At 44.2% G+C, this 20,546-nt stretch overlaps 1 protein-coding gene and 1 long non-coding RNA gene across 5 annotated transcripts in view; both read right to left on the reverse strand.

Moving 5' to 3' along the window:
* The window catches only part of MACROD2 (mono-ADP ribosylhydrolase 2), a 5,612,477-nt gene that overhangs the window by 2,852,735 nt on the left and 2,739,196 nt on the right, over window positions 1-20,546 (reverse strand). The window lies entirely within an intron of this gene.
* On the reverse strand, window positions 12,440-17,137 carry LOC138295665 (uncharacterized). Its single transcript, XR_011203653.1, has 2 exons — window positions 16,190-17,137; window positions 12,440-14,135 (listed from the first exon to the last, which is right to left on the reverse strand). It is a non-coding gene; the product is annotated as an uncharacterized lncRNA (long non-coding RNA).

Consider the following 20,546-nt stretch of genomic DNA (forward strand, 5'->3'; position numbering starts at 1 on the left):
TGAATTGTCTTCAATGGATATTATTCTGCAATTAATCATGACAACATCAATTCTGAAAATAGAATAGAGTGAGCAAAATCCTTGCCCAAATGAAGGAAGTATGTTTAGCATAGGTATCACACACCCCTTGGGAGGGGGAGATACAGGGCAGACTATTTAGATAGCTTAGTAAGAAGCTCCTTGTCATATTAATACTACAGTGAAAGCTACTGCTCCTGGACTAGGTATTCTCCTCACTGTGAGCTGATATGCAATGACAATTCGTCTCTATGCAAGGCATGGCATTATTCCAGAACTGCAGACATGTGAGCTAGAAACCTGGATGTACTGTGGTGAAATCTTTTGTGTGCTATGCAGTCAATTTAAAAAATATTAAGAGCTTAAGTGGAGATATGGCATAAGGAGAGGAGGACTATAGCAATGTCATTGACAGATTGAACATCTTAGTTAAGAAGGAACAGGTTTCTGCCGAATTTGTTTGATCATGACCAACTGCAATATATGCAGACCAGAGTGGAGTCTATTACCAAGGTATAATAGCTAGCGATTGAACACCAATGTGTATGCGTTTACATCTACAATGGACACAGGTCAGCAGTCTTTGTAGATATTTCTGTGTAACAGGTCGTCTGTAAATATATAGATAAAGATGGCATAGGCACATGACTTTCTACTGTGCAAAGACACTAGCAAAGTACCTATTACAGGATGTGGTTGATGGCTGATAACATCAATTATGTTCATGTGCTGCTTTGATCGATAAACCAGAACTTTATAGGTCTTTAAAGGACCATGGCTGTATGCCAGAGCAGAAGGCGTTATCGATGTCTGGATTACGACTCTGGTGATTTGCAGGCAAGCTAGACCATTCCCAGGCATTAAATGGATCAGAGAATTTTTGCTGCAGATACCAAAGTCTTATTGTGCTGACCCATCTGTGGCATAATAAGCCTCCTCAGCAGGTAAAATGGATTTCCAAATAAAACAGAAAATATCTTCCAGACACATGCCAGCAATGATTATAACACACATACACTCACAAACACACACAGTGATTAAGTATAATCCCCAACACTCCCTTCTTAATATAAAATGAAGCTTAGTACCAATCCATGATGTTCATATTTTAATGCATTATGATGTTCAGTAAATCAGAAACAGGGGTTCAGCCATGCAAAATCTGTACTGCCATGACAACACATTCTGCCACCTGATTGTATTTCAGCGTTATGCCAGAATTTTGTGTACTCTGGCACAAATCATGATGCATGCAAAATCTTTAACAATTGGCTTTTAACCACCTTACTAGAAATTGGTCCTGGCTTCTTTATGATGATGTTGTTGATGGTAATAAAAACACTACTACTACTACTACTAATAATAATAATAACAATATTATTATTAATTACATGTTATTATTAATAATAACATCTGTTGTTATGAAGCATTACCACAGCAGTTTGCCTTTTTGTTGCACTCCAGATAACGTATTTGTTTTATAGATCGCAGAAGGTCAAGTAGCTTGTCAGTTGCCAGAATTTACAACTGTAAATTGCCCAAACTAAGGGCCTTGATAAGTGAGCACTTTATGCACCAAGAAACCTTCCCAAAAGTGAGCAACAAACTCTCTCACTTTGTCTTGTCTGCAGATCCACACATTTAATAGCAAATGTGTTCTCCCTGACTAAGTGATGGCAGGATGGTTTTTCAATAAAAAAAAGTTGTGTTTTATTCTATAGAGTTGGACAACCCGATTAAGCACTTCAAAGTCAAAAGCCTCATTAAGTCACTGTAATAAACTTTTGAGAGCAAAGCACCAATGGACAAAGGTACGTGTATTTTAATGGTTGCAAACCTTCTAACGCAGTAAAGCTGAGGGTTTGTAATCACTGAAAGTATTTTTGAACTCAATCAGATGTTGGAGGTTTCTGAGGTGGGGGGTGATGTGGGTCAGTTTGGGGAGGTTCAAGAAAGGTTTGGCCACCGCGTTATGTACGGTCTGGAAACCTTTAAGGCACTAGGTTAAGATGCCAGCGTAAAGTGTGTTGCTGTAATCGAGGTTGCTGGTGACGAGGGGCCGGGTGATGGTTTTCAGGGTGTTGACTTGGATTCATCTGAAGATTCTGTGGAAGGTATGGAAGCATGAGGAGGCGATTCCATCGATTTGTCACTTCATGGTCAGTTTGCTGTCAAGGATCATGCCAAGGTTGCGTGCATGGTCTGTTGCCATGAAAGTGGGGCCGAGTTCAGCTGGCCACCAGCTGCGGTCCCATATGGATGTGTCTCCCCTGAAGATCAGTACTTCTGTTTTTTTCGGAGATGAGTTTCAAGCAGTTGCTCTCATCCAGTTGGCTACATTTGTCATGGTGTTGCAGAAGTTTGTTCTGGTGATGGAGGGGTCTTTGGTGAGCGAGTGGATAAGCTGTGTATCATCTGCGTAGGAGATGATGTTGAGATTGTGGGATCTCATGATGTTGGCAAAGGGGCTCATGTAGGTGTTGAACAATGTGGGGCTGAGCGGTGACCCTTGGGGTAAGACACATGTGATGTTCTTGGGTTCCGAGGTGAAGGGAGGCAGCTGGATGCTCTGAGTGTGTCCTGTCAGGAAGGAGGCAATCCATTTGAGAGCGTTTGCTTGTATGCTGATGTTGTGGAGTTTGTTGATGAGGGTGTGGTGGGATAGGGTGTCAAATGCAGCTGAATTGTCAAGAAGGATCAGGGCAGCGGTCTCCCTGTGGTCGAGGAGTGTCCTGCTGTCATCTGTGACTGTGATGAGTGGGGTCTCAGTGCTGTGGTTGGCACGGAATCCTGATTGGAAGATGTCAAGCAAGTTGTTTTGTTCCAAGTATTCAGTGAGCTGTTGATTGATGGCCTTCTCAAGCACTTCAGCAGGGTATTAATAGCTGAAAGATAGGTCCATCATTTTTGTGTTTGCTTGGGTCAGCGGATGGCTTCTTTAGGAGTGGTCTAATTTCTGCATGTTTCTATTTGTCCAGGAAGTCTGTTGTGGTGATGGAGGTGTTGAGGATGCTGATCAGTTCTGTGCTGTGATTGGATCCTAGATTGAACAGGTGGTGGGGGCAGGGGTTGGTGGGTGCTCTTGAGTGAATGGATGCATGATGGCCGAGATGAATTGTGTGGTGAGTGGTGTCCATGTGGTGATTGTCCAGTTAGTGTGCAGTGAATGTTCGAGACTGCTGAGGCTGAGGGCTCTGAGTCGAATTTGTAGTATATGGCGGCAATCTTGCTATGGAAGTAGTCCGAGAGGGTGTTGCAGGGTTCTTGGGAAGGGTGGATAGTGTTTTCTGTGGCCATCAGGTTGGAATATTCTTTGACTATTTTGAATAGTTCTTTTGTGTGGTTGGCTTCTGTGTCGATGTGGGCAGTGATGGCAGCTCACTTAGCTTGCTTGATTTACCAGTGGTAGTTGCTAAGTGCGGCTTTATGGGTGGCTCTGACAGAGGGGTTCATGGTGGATTGACATTGCTTCTTGAGTCGTTAACAGCTGCACTTGGTGGTTCTGAGCTCTGGGGTTTACCAGCTGGCTTGTCATGAGGTTTTGTTCGCTTTGGCTGGCTTCAGCGGCTGGGCGATTCTGTAGTTGCAATCGGAGATCTAAGTGGAGACGTTCTGGACGGCCTGTTCTAGGTCTGATAAGGCCTTGGGTTGGGAGGTGCAGAGGCCCTGCAGCAAATGTGTTTCTGGTGCCTTGTCCAAGTTGCTGTGGTTGGGGCCGTGGTACTTGGTGATGTTATGCTGTGCGACAGAGATGGTGAGGTGGACAATGGTGAGGTTGGACTATGTGAGTTCTGTGAATTTGACACTATCACTGGAGGTGAAGCTGGGGGTTGTGTGTGTCTGGCTTTGTGCGTGGGTTCGGTGACTGTGAGAAAGTAGCCTCTTTCTAGCCTTGTTACCCCCACTTTTGGCCTGTTTGTGAGTGTATGTCAGGGTGTTTTCACTGTCTCACTGGGATCCTGCTAGCCAGGGCCCAGTGCTCATAGTAAAAACCCTATGTTTTCAGTATGTTTGTTATGTATCACTGGAACCCTGCTAGCCAGGACCCCAGTGCTCATAAGTTTGTGGCCTATATGTATGTGTTCCCTGTGTGATGCCTAACTGTCTCACTGAGGCTCTGCTAACCAGAACCTCAGTGGTTATGCTCTCTCTGTACAAATTGTCGCTAACAGGCTAGTGACCATTTTCACCAATTTACATTGGCATACTGGAACAGCCTTATAATTATAGTTACCCAGAGCTCCTCCAGTGTGCTCCAGACCTCTGCCATCTTGGAAACAGAGGTGCTGCTGGCACACTGGACTGCTCTGAGTGGCCAGGGCCAGCAGGTGACGTCAGAGACTCCTTTTGATAGGCTCTTACCTGTGTTGCTGGCCTATCCTCTCACCTAGGTAGCCAAACCTCCTTTTCTGGCTATTTAGGGTCTCTGCTTTGGGGAATTCTTTAGATAACGAATGCAAGAGCTCATCAGAGTTCCTCTGCATCTCTCTCTTCACCTTCTGCCAAGGAATCGACTGCTGACCGCGCTGGAAGCCTGCAAAACTGCAACAAAGTAGCAAAGACGACTACTGCGACCTTGTAACGCTGATCCTGCCGCCTTCCCGACTGTGTTCCTGGTGGTGCATGCTGTGGGGGTAGTCTGCCTCCTCTCTGCACTAGAAGCCCCGAAGAAATCTCCCATGGGTCGACGGAATCTACCCACTGCAACCGCAGGCACCAAAGAACTGCATCACCGGTCCTCTGGGTCTCCTCTCAGCACGACGAGCGAGATCCCTTGACCTCAGCAACTCTGTCCAAGTGACTCCCACAGTCCAGTGACTCTTCAGTCCAAGTTTGGTGGAGGTAAGTCCTTGCCTCCCCACGCTAGACTGCATTGCTGGGAACCGCGTGTTTTGCAGCTACTCCGGCTCCTGTGCACTCTTTGAGGATTTCCTTTGTGCACAGCCAAGCCTGGGTCACGGCACTCTAACCTGCATTGCACGACCTCCTGAGTTGTCCTCCGGCTTCGTGGGACCCTCTTGTGCAACTTCGGGTGAGCTCTGGTTCACTCCACTTCGTAGTGCCTGTTCCAGCGCTTCTGCAGGTGCTGCTTGCTTTTGAGTGGGCTCCTTGTCTTGCTGGGCGCCCCCTCTGTCTCCTCACGCAATTGGCGACATCCTGGTCCCTCCTGGGCCACAGCAGCATCCAAAAACCCTAACCGCAACTCTTGCAGCTAGCAAGGCTTGTTTGCGATCTTTTCTGCACGGAAACACTTCTGCACGACTCTTCACGACGTGGGACATCCATCCTCCAAAGGGGAAGTTTCTAGCCCTTGTCGTTCTTGCAGAATCCACAGCTTCTACCATCCGGTGGCAGCTTCTTTGCACCCACAGCTGGCATTTCCTGAGCATCTGCCCACTCCTGACTTGATCGTGACTATTGGACTTGGTCCCCTTGTTCCACAGGTACTCTCGTCAGGAAATCCATTGTTGTTGCATTGCTGGTGTTGTTGTTTCTGGCAGAATTCCCCTATCACGACTTCTGTGCTCTTTGGGGAACTTAGGTGCACTTTGCACCCACTTTTCATGGTCTTGGGGTGGGCTATTTTTCTAACCCTCACTGTTTTCTTACAGTCCCAGCGACCCTCTACGAGCTCACATAGGTTTGGGGTCCATTTGTGGTTCGCATTCCACTTCTAGAGTATATGGTTTGCCCCTATCCCTATGTGCTCCCATTGCATTCTATTGTGACAATACATTGTTTGCACTGTTTTCTATTGCTATTCCTGCATATTTTGGTATTGTGTACATATATCTTGTGTATATTTGCTATCCTCACACTGAGGGTACTCACTGAGATACTTTGGCATATTGTCATAAAAATAAAGTACCTTTATTTTTAGTATATCTGTGTATTGTGTTTTCTTATGATATTGTGCATATGACACTAGTGGTACTGTAGGAGCTTCACTCGTCTCCTAGTTCAGCCTAAGCTGCTCTGCTAAGCTACCTTTTCTATCAGCCTAAGCTGCTAGACACCCCTCTACACTAATAAGGGATACCTGGGCCTGGTGCAAGGTGTATATACCCCTTGGTACTCACTACAAGCCAGTCCAGCCTCCTACAGTGACCAGTTAGGCATGGCCAATGTTGCTCATATTCTCCAGGAGAGTGGAGGAGTTGGCTTTGTTGTGGTCGTCAGTGTGGAAATTGAGGTCGCCAAGTAGGATGTAGTGGTGGAAGTCGATGGCTAGAGGGGCAATGATGTAGGGGATTCTGCCACAGAAGGCTGGTCACGGTGCCAGAAGTCTGTATACAAAGGTGCCTCTTTCCACTGTCTTGGCGCCGGTTCGTAGCTGGAAGTTGAGGTGTTCCTTGCGAGGTGTAGGGTCATCATCAGTGGCGATGGATCGGATGATGTTCTTAATGATGATGCCTCCACCATGTTTGTTGGTGCTGTCACGGTGTATCATCTTATAAACCATCCATTTTTGCGGTGGCTATGTCATGATTTGAGGAGGGGATGAGCCAGGTTTTGGTGATGAAGGCCACGTCAGGAGAGAGGAAGGTGAGGGTGTCTCCGATTTCTGTGGCGTGTTTGCAGAGTGATCGGGCATTGAACTGAATACACTGGAGCGGCTCTGGGTTGTTTGTGCTTTCCAGGTGGGTGTGGAATGGGGTCCTGTGTGGGCTGGGGACCCTGCATTGCAAGAGAAGCAGCAGCATCTGCAGGTGAAGGGTCCTCCATTTGGTCCAGGGGAGGAGGTGCAGCAGGTTCTCTTGCGGCATCCAGGGCCATGGGCTCCTTGGTGGTGTAGCGGTGGGTGGCAGAGAGTCAGGGTTCCTGGCACTGAGCTTGGTCCAGATGCAGTCGGGCTTGCCACCGGCACGCCCGCTGTGCACATCCACTGCGCAGCCATGATGTTGCCGCTATTAAGTAGGTCCTGGGGGAGGGGTGGGAGCTGGGTGGCAGGAGGAGGGAAACAGCAGAAAACAACAGGAAGCGGTAGGGAGTTTGAGGCGAGTAAAGAGGCACTAAAGGCAAGAAAAGGCAAATAGAGACAATAAAGAGAGTGAAGAGACAAACTCAAGAGAAGGTAAAAGAGCGCAATGAAGGCAAGAAAAAGGCAAAAAAAGAGACAAAAGGAGCATAGAGAGACAATAAAGGCAGTGGAAAGGCAATGAATGAGACAGCAGTAGAGAAAAAGACAGGCAGTCGGAGGGCTTAGCAAGGAATGCGGCCCTGAACGGCAGAGTCCGGAGACCTGTCTCAGGGGAAGCTGGCATGAGGATCATCTTCCTATATCTTTTTGCAGAAACGTTTGATTTAAAAGCTAGCATCTAAAATGTAACTTTAGCTGGAGTGGAAATTAATCAGTTCATAATGAGACCCAATTTATTTAACTTCTTTTTGGGAGAGGCTTCAGTAAAATCTCAGTTTTGGTTTTATTTGGGCTTGACCAATTTATTCCAAATCTCAAACTGAATAGTAAGGGAAACAGATTTGGTGAAGGCAAGGTTATTTTCTGGCGAGTGAGTAATTTTGAGGATAACCTGGATGTGTTGTGCTAACTTTTGTGGTGATCTCAGGAGCCTTGAGAGGTGATGGACACCAGCTTATCCAGGATGACTTCGAATTTCTTGCACTGACACTAATAATTAAGTTGTGGGTGAAGCAATCCCCGACAAGATTCAACACCTCCAGCACTTTCTCATTCAAATAACGGGAAAGGATGGGTGTGAGCAGGGCAGAAGGTTATGCAATCCAACAGCACACAGCGTGTCATTTAACATTCAACCAGAATGTCCTACATTCTTGACATAATAACCAGCATGGCTATTTAGCTGCCTCAATTAAGTTTAAAACTCAATTTCTAATCACTAAAAAATTATTTGCTTGTAGATATCATTGTTGTATAGCTGAATTTCGAAATGCTATTTACATAATAACGCAACTTCCAAAGTAAATGTTTGAAGAGTTCAACACAATAACAGTGCAATATAGCCGAATTCTGAGTATCTTCTGTGATGTGTATTGATTTTGTCTCATGAAAGAGATGTGCACCATATTACAGGATCAGGGGAGGAGACCTACATGTGTTGGGAGCTTTAATCTTTTTAAAAAATGCTCTCAAATAATTTTTTGCGTTCCGGATGATCTTGTAATGGTATTTCTTTGCTTGAAGAATAGCTAGTTTGCAGCCTTCACTTTTATACATTTGCTTCAGTTGACTTTTTAGAGTATTTTTCTAAAGAAGTGGGCTCTTAGTAAAATATGTTTGTCTACTCATAACTACTCTGGTATACCATTTACTCATTTTGCTCATGGCATAGCTGCCTTCGATTTGTGCCAAACCCGTGGAACCACTTGTTTGTAGACTTTGAGCGGCAGAGAGTTATATATTACTGCAAAAACATTTTAGGAGACAGAAAGGTGCATGTAGCCATACTATAAAAAAAAGTTCAGAAGTCACTCAAGTTCGATTGCCATGTAGGTATTTTTCAAAGGTCGTATCTTCAAGGCGTAATGAGGTACAGAGATGATGCATCATACTCATATGCGTCTTGCATGTTCAAGTTTAAGAATTATATACTGGTCAAATGGCAGACAACATCCCTAAGTTGCTAAATCCTTACTAATGGTTTCCTTGAAACTCTGAATGGATGAAATGGTTAATACTAAATGGGCAATCTTCAGCATGTGGGGGTAGATCGTTGAATTGGTAGGGGCTGTCAAAGGTTTTGAAACTTTGTTTACTTTGCTCAGTGGGGCCTTAAAACTTGTATTCTCAACATTTGTTAAATAGTTGATCTTTCCTATTGACTTCTAAAACAACCTTTGTGGAGTAGTAAACAGAAATATATCTGTCAGAGTGTTCTTTTGGAAAGCTGGAGTCAGGCGAAGACCGTTGTCTTTTTTCAGGAAGAGTAAACTAACTATAATTACTTAATTCAAATTGTATTTAACTTATTTGTATAATAAAGACTACGGCTCTTGTTTTAGGAGACACACATGAGACTCCATCTGGGGGTTATTCCTTGCAACAATGCCCAGTTCGTTTATAGACTGATTTTGACTTTGCCTGTGTTAAAAAAAAAAAAAACATACCATCAACTTTCCACAAAGTCAGACTTTGATCGTGCACTTACCTCTATGACCCCTGCCTGCAACTCTCTCACAGCTCTCCTGGTTCTTCACGTAGTTTAGGTTTCTTATTGGCCCTCCCGCAGCTAAATCAACACTCCTCCAAAACTGGGATCCTTGCCTTGCCAAGACTGTGTGCAATTCTTGATATTTTTAGGACCAAGAGGCCACGTGCCCACTGTGGCCAGTATATGTAGATGTGCACAAGATGACTGTATCCTCAAAATGTGCCTTCCACGCCTTAGCTGCCCTGAGAACTAGTGTAAAATCAACACCTATTCCATGCTTACCAGTTTTTCCTTCAATAAACTAAAACCGCCCCCTTCCTGTATTATGCATGCTATCATCCTGGAATATGAACAACTTGGTAAACATCATCTGTATCAAATCTACAAAGCGCCTTGAATGCTTCTGACCAAACAAATTCACCTGCCTGCTGGAAGGGGCCAGAAAAAGGCAAAGCCTTTTCTCTTGTTTGAAGGAAGACGTAGAATTTGAAGAACACGTGTACCTTGCATTCTACGTGGTTTTGCAAAAATAAGATAAATAGTGGCCTCCTCGAGACACTGCTTTGTCTGCATCAGGACATCAAGAAGGACAATCTACCTGCTCCAGCAGAGAGAGACAATTTACAAGGCATAGTGCTCCATTTGTCGCTTTCTCCTCTAAATGTGGATATAGGCGTAGATCTTGGTAGCAATGATAAAACATGTGATTTGCAGTGCTTAGAAACTGCAGCAGTGCAGTATGGCGCACTATACGTGAAATTCAATAGTCGTTTCGTGCTCCAAAACACACATCTTGACCATCAGAATGCAACAACAAACATACAGCCAGCACTACATTTGGCAAGTCTAACTAACATCAATCAGCAGCTTACGCTCTAACTGTTGCATCAGAGTTATTAGTAAATTGTCCATCAAATCAAATCAAATCAAATCATTAACATTTATAAAGCGCGCTACTCACCCGTGCGGGTCTCAAGGCGCTAGGGGAAAAGGGGGGGTTACTGCTGCTCGAAAAGCCAGGTTTTTAGGAGTCTCCGGAATGTGGAGTGGTCCTGGGTGGTCCTGAGGCTGGTGGGGAGGGAGTTCCAGGTCTTGGCTGGCAGGAAGGAGAAAGACCTCCCACCCGCCGTGGAGCGGCGGATGCGAGGGACGGCAGCGAGCGCGAGGCCAGAGGAACAGAGGAGGCGGGTGGGGACGTAGAAGCTGAGGCGTCGGTTGAGGTATTCCGGTCCCTTGTTGTGGAGGGCTTTGTGTGCGTGGGTGAGAAGTCGAAAGGTGATCCTTTTGCTGACTGGGAGCCAATGCAGGTGTCTCAGGTGTGCGGACATGTGGCTGTTACGGGGTACGTCGAGGATGAGGCAGGCCGAGGCGTTTTGAATGCGTTGCAGGCGATTTTGGAGTTAAAGTGGTCCCAGCGTAGAGGGTGTTGCCGTAGTCCAGGCGGCTCGTGACAAGGGCATGGGTCACGGTTTTTCTAGTGTCAGCGGGGATCCAGCAGAAGAACTTGCGGAGCATGCGGAGGGTGAGGAAGCAGGCAGAGGACACGGCCATAAGAAAGTCCTGCATACTGAGGTAACGCACAACAGAGAAGTAATTTCCACAATGGAGTCTCACCAAAGGGTTTACATCAGGGGTCCGAATTTTGCATTTGTGTTCGCTCCTAGTGAGCCTGCCTTAGATGCCATCATTTCTGCTAAGCTAACAATTTAGGCACCTACCTCGACCAAAGCGAAAAAGAAGTACTCTTCTGACAGCGGTAATTCTTTATTCTGACAGCGCAGAGAAAAGGCTGCTCAGTTACTAAATGAAGCATTTTGAGAGCTGGTTAATGTGACAAACCCAATGAAACCATTTAAACAGACAGGTGATTTCCTCAAAATCAGCCCCATTATTCTCTCTGTACTCTCAGTAAACGGGCATCAAATTGGCCCTCCATTGTTAATGTACTAAACATGTTTTTTTTAAAGTTCCACCTATTTCTGCTGATGCAAATATTTCCTTTAGGTAACACAAACTGAGGAGGGAAACGAACCAGGGCTCACGCATCACTGCTTCTATAAGTGTGGTGAAAACTGTCATGTCGAAATGAAGAATATTGAGCGTGTGCATGAATTTGCAATTGCCTTATAGGAGAAAGTGAACGATGGGCCAGACATGCGCGTCGCTGTCATTTTGCTGCGATGTTTTGAAAGCAATGGATTTCAATTTCACTTTTCATTGCAGAAAAACACATTACTCTCTGGTTCGGAACAGCTTTAAATTTCGAGCATGGAAAAGTATTTACAGTAATGCTATTGGCTCTCAATGGAGAGGCCCGTAACCTGTCCCTTTCTCAGCCAAGGGAAACCATTTATATTTATTCGATTGCATGAGTGAGCAAAAGACGGAGATAGAAAAAAGTACCATAAGCAAAGGAGTCAAAATACTGCAGTATCATTTCTGACTGCACCCCCGATGGCAGCCATCAGGAGCAGATGCCTGTGATAATTAGAATGGATGTGCTTCAGAGAAAGCTGAGAAACAAGAGAATATGTCCTAGGGTTCCTAGTAATGTTTTCAATCATGCCTCACAGTTTGTTACAGACAGTTTTCGAAAATCTTGAGGACTACAATGTTCCATTCTAGTGACTTGTGATTACCGCGAAAGGGCAGAGGAAAATAGTTTAATGAAAGTGCAAGCTCCACTGATGTATCTTATGCCTGCATCTTTCTTTAAAAAAGCCATCAGGTTCACCTACAGTGACATTTTTCGCGATCTCACTTATGCAATGTGTGGTACAATTCTATTTGCTTTTTTAGAGATGCAGTTGATTCTGTGTTTTACAGTGTTTGAAAGTCGCTGAGTTGCATTCAAATGGAAGGGTCACTAGAATGCCCCTTCAAAACACACAGAAGTCCAAAATACAAACTGATCAAGAAAATTCCAAAGGTGAAAGTCTGACCAATCATTTAACCGTAACATTGGAATCTCGAAGTTACCTCTTTTTTGATCATGAGCACAGGTATTGTTTGATGAAGCCAGCTTGGCTCATCTGCTACGGCAGAGGAGCGTCACCAACTCCCCCCCACCCCAATCGCCCCACAAAACCCAGCTAAATACACATGCGCACTGAGCTCTCTCCAACCTGGCACTGTGTTGCTGGGTTGGAGACAGCAGATAGAGGCTCCCAGTCTGCATCGGTGCGCCAAACCTAGGAGCTCCGGCCAATCCTAGGACTGCTTTCTTGCTGCCTGTAGTGCTTTCCTCTTATTTAGTTTCTAAGCACTAACATAACACAACAGAAATGCACTTCTGAGGTCAAAGAAGACTTTTATTGTTATTTTATTCTTCCCCAACCACAATGTTTATGAATGAATGACGAATTAGTAGCTTTCAAGTCCGCGTTAATCAAACAAAATATATCAGTTTGCAATATACACAGCAGGTTATATTTATAAGATATTGTATGCAAAGCAAAACAAATACTTCACCGTGTAGGAACTATTTACAGCTACATCTTTCTAAGGTCTGCAAGCTGAGACCCCTGTCAGCCGCGAGAAAGAGTGTCATCTACCCACACGGGATGCTGGCAACTGGCGCCAAGCTCCAGCACGAGGTCCGGCAGATTCGAATCTGACTCTCTGCAGCCTGTTACATTCGTTACAAAGGTGTGCCCCCTCCTCTCAGACCTGGGAAACTGAGCAAGCCTTTTGGAGACTGGCCAGGTCTCCAAGACTACTCCTGTTCCCAAGCTCAAGGGAAGAGAAACGACGCCCATGTACTCTCTCTTATCAGGTCTAGTCTACTGTGAGAGCAAAACATCTTGGTTCTCTGGTGCAAAAACACAGCTTGGAAAAATACAGAACTCCACGTTAAAGGCAATGGGCAGCTAACCTAAATATCAAATGCAATGTCATGTTAAAGGCAATAGGCAGCTAACCTAAATATCAAATGCAATGTCTAGTGTCATGTCAAAGCCAATAGGCATCTAAGCTGAATACAAAATGCAATATATAATATCATGTCAAAGTCAATAGGCAGCGGAGCTGAATACAAAATGTAATATATAATATCATGTCAAAGCCAATAGGCAGTTAAGCTGAATATCATGTCAAAGCCAATAGGCAGAATATCTAATAGCATGTCAAAGTCAATAGGCAGAATACAGAATGTAATGGCTAATGCAATGTCAAAGCCCATAGGCGGCTCAACTGAATACAGAAAGTAATGGCTAATGCCATGTCAAAGCCAATAGGCACAATACAGAATGTAATGACTAATGCAATGTCAAAGCCCATAGACGGCTAAACTGAATACAGAAAGTAATGGCTAATGCCATGTCAAAGCCAATAGGCGGCTCAACTGAACAAAACATACCATGTGCTACTGGTGAACATTGAGCAACTAATATGCGCAGTGGTGAAACACAAAGTCATTGGTCAAAACAAAACTTATCAAATGGCAGGACATTCCGCCCTTTGACCAATGAATTTTTGTTTCATATATCTCTTGTGTCAAACCAAAAACAAAAAACATCAGCACAAAAAAAAAAACATTATCAGCAAATCAAATTTCAATGATCAAAGCAATCCCTGTAAAGCAATAGAAGTGAATTAACACATTGATCTCATAACCTTTCACATCAGATACATCTACATAGAAAAGACTGGGCAATTTTTTTTTCTGAATGAGTCTCTAATTCAACAGTGTTAGCAATTTGATGTGGCATGAGTTCTGCTCATGTAAAGGTGCACGGTCCACCTGAAAGGTTTTCTGGAAGGTAAGCAAAAGTCAGAGTTCCATACGAGAGGGGAAAAAAAAAAAAACACAGCAAACAAGTTGAACTTGAACTGAAGGCGCAATTTGCGCAAAATGGATCCATGGTGCTGGCACTTTACTCAGCCCGGTTCAGGTTGGGGATTCGGTCCCTTCCCCGACCCCACACGCACACACCGGAAGGGGGACCACACAGCGCACTCAGGGACAGTGGCGAAACGTGGTAGGATCTGCAAAAGAAACAAGTATGACTTTTCTTGCAAATAACATTTTTCATTTAAACTGCACCCTTCCTCTTCCTTTCCCTGTTTTATAATCAGCAGGACGTTTTTGGGGCCCTTTGTTATATTCTCTGCAGGTTCTGGAGGGTAACTTGGGGCGTCAGCCCACACATCAGCACTGAGGTTTTTATCTGCTGCACCACAGCTTCCCTTTTCTTGCACTGTCAGAAGGGCTGGGGCAGACTCCTTCTTTACCAAACCTCCATTCACTGCACTTTTGCCAATTTGGGCCATTCTGTCTCCAATTTGTATGAATGAATCAGATTCTTTTCTAGGTATCAGCATAATTTCGATTTTTCCTTGGTAATTTGCAGCAATCACTCTCCCTAAAACCTGATCAATTTGCCATTTCTGTTCTGGTAACTTTCCTCTCCCCAACTGCTCTGTGACTGCTTGCATGACAGATTGCTTTTGTGCGTGCTGCACAGTTTTTATCAAATCTAGGGGAATGGGCATCTCTCTCATCTCTGCCCACCTGTAAGTGGCCTTTTCACATTTCTGGGGCACCCACATAGCCATCCCCACTAAGGCAGAATTCTGGGTGAACACTTCTCTCTCTGCATTTTTCTCATTAACATCTGCAAGGTAATTGAACCAGTTAGGTGCTAAAACATTATCAAAGAACCAAAAATCAGCATAAAAATGACACATCTCACGTAGCTCTTGCTTTAAAATCTGACACACATTATACAACGCTGTTTCTTCTACTGTGCCAGAAAGCAACATTTCAGTCAATGAATCATTAGTAAAACAAACATGCTTTTTATCTTCAGTGGACACGAATTCAAATGGTGCACACAACTTCATTGGTAATTCTTTTATCTGTGGTACTCTAGCCCTGTCTTGCAAGTACCAGATCCATTGTATGATTCTAGCTAGGGGCACTATTTTCTTTCCTTGTTCATGATTTAAATGTACATAAGTATTTCCTTCTTGCACTGCGCAGAAACCTAAAGTCTGCATTATTTCATTTGCCAAATCACAAGCGCGCAGCTGCATATTATTTTTCACAGTGACCATGTACAAAAGTGTTAGGATTTCTCTCAAATGAGGGCTATTCTTTTTCCAAAAATCAAACAAACTAATGAAACTCGGGGTGTCTTGCTCTAAAATCCTTCGTTTTACTTGTGCATTTTGCAACGGTAACTTGTAAACATTCTCGTCCGTGTTATCAGTTAAGGAATGCACTTTGGCTGCCAAAAACCCTGGCTCACACGGAAACTCAATGCAGCTCGGAGCTGTCTTAACCCCCTCATTACTGGAATGGGACAAGAAAGATTCTTCATTTTTATAACTTTCAGCATTATTTTGAATTATCGTATCCTGGCTAATTTGCTCACGTAAATTCCTATTTTCATGTTCCAACTGCCTACATTTCTCCTGCATTTCTCTGTAAGCAGATAAAGGTATCCAGACCTTTCTGTCATCATTACTTCCAAAACACACGTTTTCTACATATATACAACGGGAATTATTTCTCAAAACCTTATCAGGCCTTTTAGCTACACATGCATTTTCTTCTGTAATTCCCCAAACAGAAAACAATTCACAGTTTTTCTTAGCACCATCAGGCAGTTCATCAACACATGTATTCTCAGACATGGTCTGCCGTGCTACTGTGATTCTCCAAACAGAAAACAATTTCTGTAATTCTCCAAACAACAAAAAACAATTACACTTTTAAAGTGTGCACTTAGAAATCTACTAACTCGTCAAACCCCTTTTAATCACCTCTTAATGACCGACCCCACTCCTGGTACCAATTGTAGTGCTTTCCTCTTATTTAGTTTCTAAGCACTAACATAACACAACAGAAATGCACTTCTGAGGTCAAAGAAGACTTTTATTGTTATTTTATTCTTCCCCAACCACAATGTTTATGAATGAATGACGAATTAGTAGCTTTCAAGTCCGCGTTAATCAAACAAAATATATCAGTTTGCAATATACACAGCAGGTTATATTTATAAGATATTGTATGCAAAGCAAAACAAATACTTCACCGTGTAGGAACTATTTACAGCTACATCTTTCTAAGGTCTGCAAGCTGAGACCCCTGTCAGCCGCGAGAAAGAGTGTCATCTACCCACACGGGATGCTGGCAACTGGCGCCAAGCTCCAGCACGAGGTCCGGCAGATTCGAATCTGACTCTCTGCAGCCTGTTACATTCGTTACAAAGGTGTGCCCCCTCCTCTCAGACCTGGGAAACTGAGCAAGCCTTTTGGAGACTGGCCAGGTCTCCAAGACTACTCCTGTTCCCAAGCTCAAGGGAAGAGAAACGACGCCCATGTACTCTCTCTTATCAGGTCTAGTCTACTGTGAGAGCAAAACATCTTGGTTCTCTGGTGCAAAAACACAGCTTGGAAAAATACAGAACTCCACGTTAAAGGCAATGGGCAGCTAACCTAAATATCAAATGCAATGTCATGTTAAAGGCAATAGGCAGCTAACCTAAATATCAAATGCAATGTCTAGTGTCATGTCAAAGCCAATAGGCATCTAAGCTGAATACAAAATGCAATATATAATATCATGTCAAAGTCAATAGGCAGCGGAGCTGAATACAAAATGTAATATATAATATCATGTCAAAGCCAATAGGCAGTTAAGCTGAATATCATGTCAAAGCCAATAGGCAGAATATCTAATAGCATGTCAAAGTCAATAGGCAGAATACAGAATGTAATGGCTAATGCAATGTCAAAGCCCATAGGCGGCTCAACTGAATACAGAAAGTAATGGCTAATGCCATGTCAAAGCCAATAGGCACAATACAGAATGTAATGACTAATGCAATGTCAAAGCCCATAGACGGCTAAACTGAATACAGAAAGTAATGGCTAATGCCATGTCAAAGCCAATAGGCGGCTCAACTGAACAAAACATACCATGTGCTACTGGTGAACATTGAGCAACTAATATGCGCAGTGGTGAAACACAAAGTCATTGGTCAAAACAAAACTTATCAAATGGCAGGACACTGCCAGCAGCTTGAAAGCAGCGTGAGGATTGACTGCAAGGCAGGCTGGGAGCCTGTGCCTGCTATGACGAGGACCGTGGAGTGACGCGGCGGAGGCGGTGAGTAAGCAAAGTTTTTTTTTTAAATGTATTTTTTGTGTTTGTCATCCCCCCGCCACACGCCGCCCCAACCCTTTTCCATGCTGCGAGCCGCGACTGGATGAAGCAAACAATTGCTACACTGAGATGCCATTGTTTTGTTCTTCTTACACTTTCACACCACTAGGCACCACTAGGCATTAAGTATTGTATGTGAGTCACAAAAATGGGCCCAGAACAAGAAGGCAGAGAAAGCTTCAAATATCCTTGCTATGCCTTCATTGTTGTGCATGGGAGGTGCATTGCACACTTTAATTAGCTTGCCACACTAAACCTCTTTAATGCAAATCACTTCTTCAGCCATTTTGGAAACAGTAACCACTTGTCGGAGTGCATTTTTAAATTCCAGTACCTTTTCTATGTACATTAACCATTTGGGCATTTTGGTGCTGTGGTGGCAATCAGTTGGCAAGGTTGTATTTCTTGTGGCAAGCTTCTGCATATTTTCCATTGTCTGCTGGGCTGCCCAACAAATTCTGAGAACTTCCAAAATATTTCCTTGGCAAAAGTATCCCCTATCTTGAAGTCTTTCCACCATTTCTTTTTCCACTACCTCAAGTCTGATTTCTCAGCATGTCCTGTGATACTGAATGTGCCACCACCTTCTGTACCCTCTACGTCTCAGCAGAAGCTCAAAGCGTAGCTCTCTCCTTCACAGGTCTTATCGTGTCCTTGTGCTGACTTCTAGTGCATCTTTCACGATTCACCACTACCACCATCATCAGTGAAACCACTTCCAGGCCAGAACACCACTATGCAGGGAAGTTTAGTAAGATTGAACACGAGTGGAGGGTGGAAAAAAGGTCAGGAGTGCCCTGGACCTCTGATGGCTGCATGTGCCACACCTATCATGCTTGAGAGGAAAGCATTCACTGCTGCAGTCTCCTTTGTACTTAGACTACTTCTAATGGAAGCTTCCTTTACTCCTGTTTGTACGGTCACTATCCTCATCTTGGGTGAAGCATGCATGGCTGCTGTTGTGCTGTACTTCTCTCATTTGTGTGTGTGTGTGGGGGTAGCTGGAAAGGGGAGAGGCTGGTGCTATATCTCTACAGTTTGTGAACACTACTAGCACTGCTACTGCTTGTGCTGTACCTGTCGTGTTTGAGGGCGGTGTTTGCACTCGTTATGTCTGTGCCGCAGTAGCATAGCAAAAATGCCACGGGTCCTCATCCATGCAAGGAAAATGGCCGACACTACAGTAATTATCAGTGCCCAATAGGCTCCTGAGGTCCCTGTACCACTGCACCTGCTGTAACAGTGGTAGCCATGTCCCTGCTGTACCTGTATCATTCGCAAGGGATGCTTATCTACAACTGCCTGTCCTGTACCATTCCAATTTATAGGAATGGGAAGGGTGTCTGTTATGAATCAGCACTGCTTGTGGAAGAACCTTGCACCGTGGTTGTTCCCCGTTTAATCGGAACCTGTTTTTGGTGTGATGGAAGCTTGGGCTGCTGCTCTCTTTGTTTCTTCTCTATGTGGCTCGAGATTGCTTTGTGGCTATCCTGATTTTACCTTCCCGCAGACCCTTTGAAAATAAAACTCAAACATGTTAGCTTTTCAATCTTATGTTATATTTGTTTTATTTAAAGTGTTTCTGGCCAGCCTCATAAAGGAACCTAATCCTGCAGTTAACTACTGTGAATGCTACAGTATTTGCTGATATATATACAGCTAGCATTTCTATTTTTTTCAGCCACACTAGAAACTCTTGCATTAGTGTTTGTTAACTTTATTTTTTACTTTCCTGTATGTCCTTTGTTGACCGCAAACATTTTTATATTATTGTATAACATTTCCACTGAACCTCAATTTAGCAAAGGATATTTTTAGCCCTTGTATGTTAAACCTATTGGCCCTTTAATAACATTGGGCCCTATTTAGATTTTGGCAGGGTTACTGCCAAACCGCTGTGGCAGCGGACCCGAGAAGAGCAAGTCGACTGTGTTTCACCCACTGTTTTTAGATGTTACAGTCCTGCATGAGGCTGATGGAGGGAAGACATCGCAGGTCCCAATGGACATCGGACAATGGCAGTGGCTGTGGAATACACATGCACACACTGTACCTTTGCCGTAAGTGTCCGCCCTGCAGCACACACAAGACAGCACATCACTATTATTCATTGCCATTCTACCACATCACAACATGTACATGCCGCAAACACACATTGGCATACATCTATGACACAACATACACACACTATTGATGCTGCACCCACATGCAACACAACCACAACAACCAACACAACTGCACACTCATCTACACAAACACACTCACACATCATAACTATACATATCCTAACTGCTGCCACACTACAGTCACCTGAATGTTGCACACAGCAACACAACACAACATACACATCATCAATGTCCCATGCAAGTGGGACACATACTGATAACCACAGCACCCACTCCAGCTGCCTCCATCTCAACCAGCTAATTGCATCGCGCACACACACACACATACTAACTCGCATACACAATCCATAGTACAACATGACAGGTACAAGTCCCCTGGCAATGAGCACACATGGACACAGTTGACAGGTGTGATTGTGCCATCATTGCAGTGCCTGCATTCATTTGCCAATGAACACTGACACCAAAATGACATTTGTGTATGTGTGCGATATGTGGTGTGTATCACTGTGTTCCCATCCGTGTCTGACCCACTTGTGTCCCAAAAATATGCATGTCACAGTAACCTAAAAACATTACTGTAACATGTATATGTCATCAGTGGTCCCAAGCTCATGTGCAGTTACCCCTCCAATGTATACAGCAAATACGGGTTCCCTACCTTCATGTCCAGTGACAGGGGAAGGAGGAAGAGTCGTTTTTTCTCTGTGGTCCAATGGCAGCAGCAACAGAGGGTGTTGTCCAGTCGTGCACAGCCAGAAACAGAAGTGGAATTAGGAGAAAAGGTGAGTTTTTACCCCTTTTCCCCACGATCCGCCAAGTCATAGTTGGAGATAGGACTGCCACATTTTGCTTGGCAGTAAAGCACATCGAAATCTGCACTACTGTAAGTGTGGCTAGTGTCTCGCCACCAGCCACTTTTTCCTAATGTGCCATGGCAGCACATGGGAATCCTTGACGAAGTCAGCGGGACTCGAGTGGGTTATCGTCTACGGGATCGCCATCATCAAATCGGGCAGGCAAACTGCCAAGACAGCGGACGGGGTCTCCATTGAAAAAAGTGGTGGCAGAGCCATTACCTCCAAAATCTAAATCAGG

This window comes from Pleurodeles waltl, chromosome 5 (assembly GCF_031143425.1).
Source record: "Pleurodeles waltl isolate 20211129_DDA chromosome 5, aPleWal1.hap1.20221129, whole genome shotgun sequence".
In the NCBI taxonomy this organism is placed as follows: Eukaryota; Metazoa; Chordata; class Amphibia; order Caudata; family Salamandridae; genus Pleurodeles; species Pleurodeles waltl.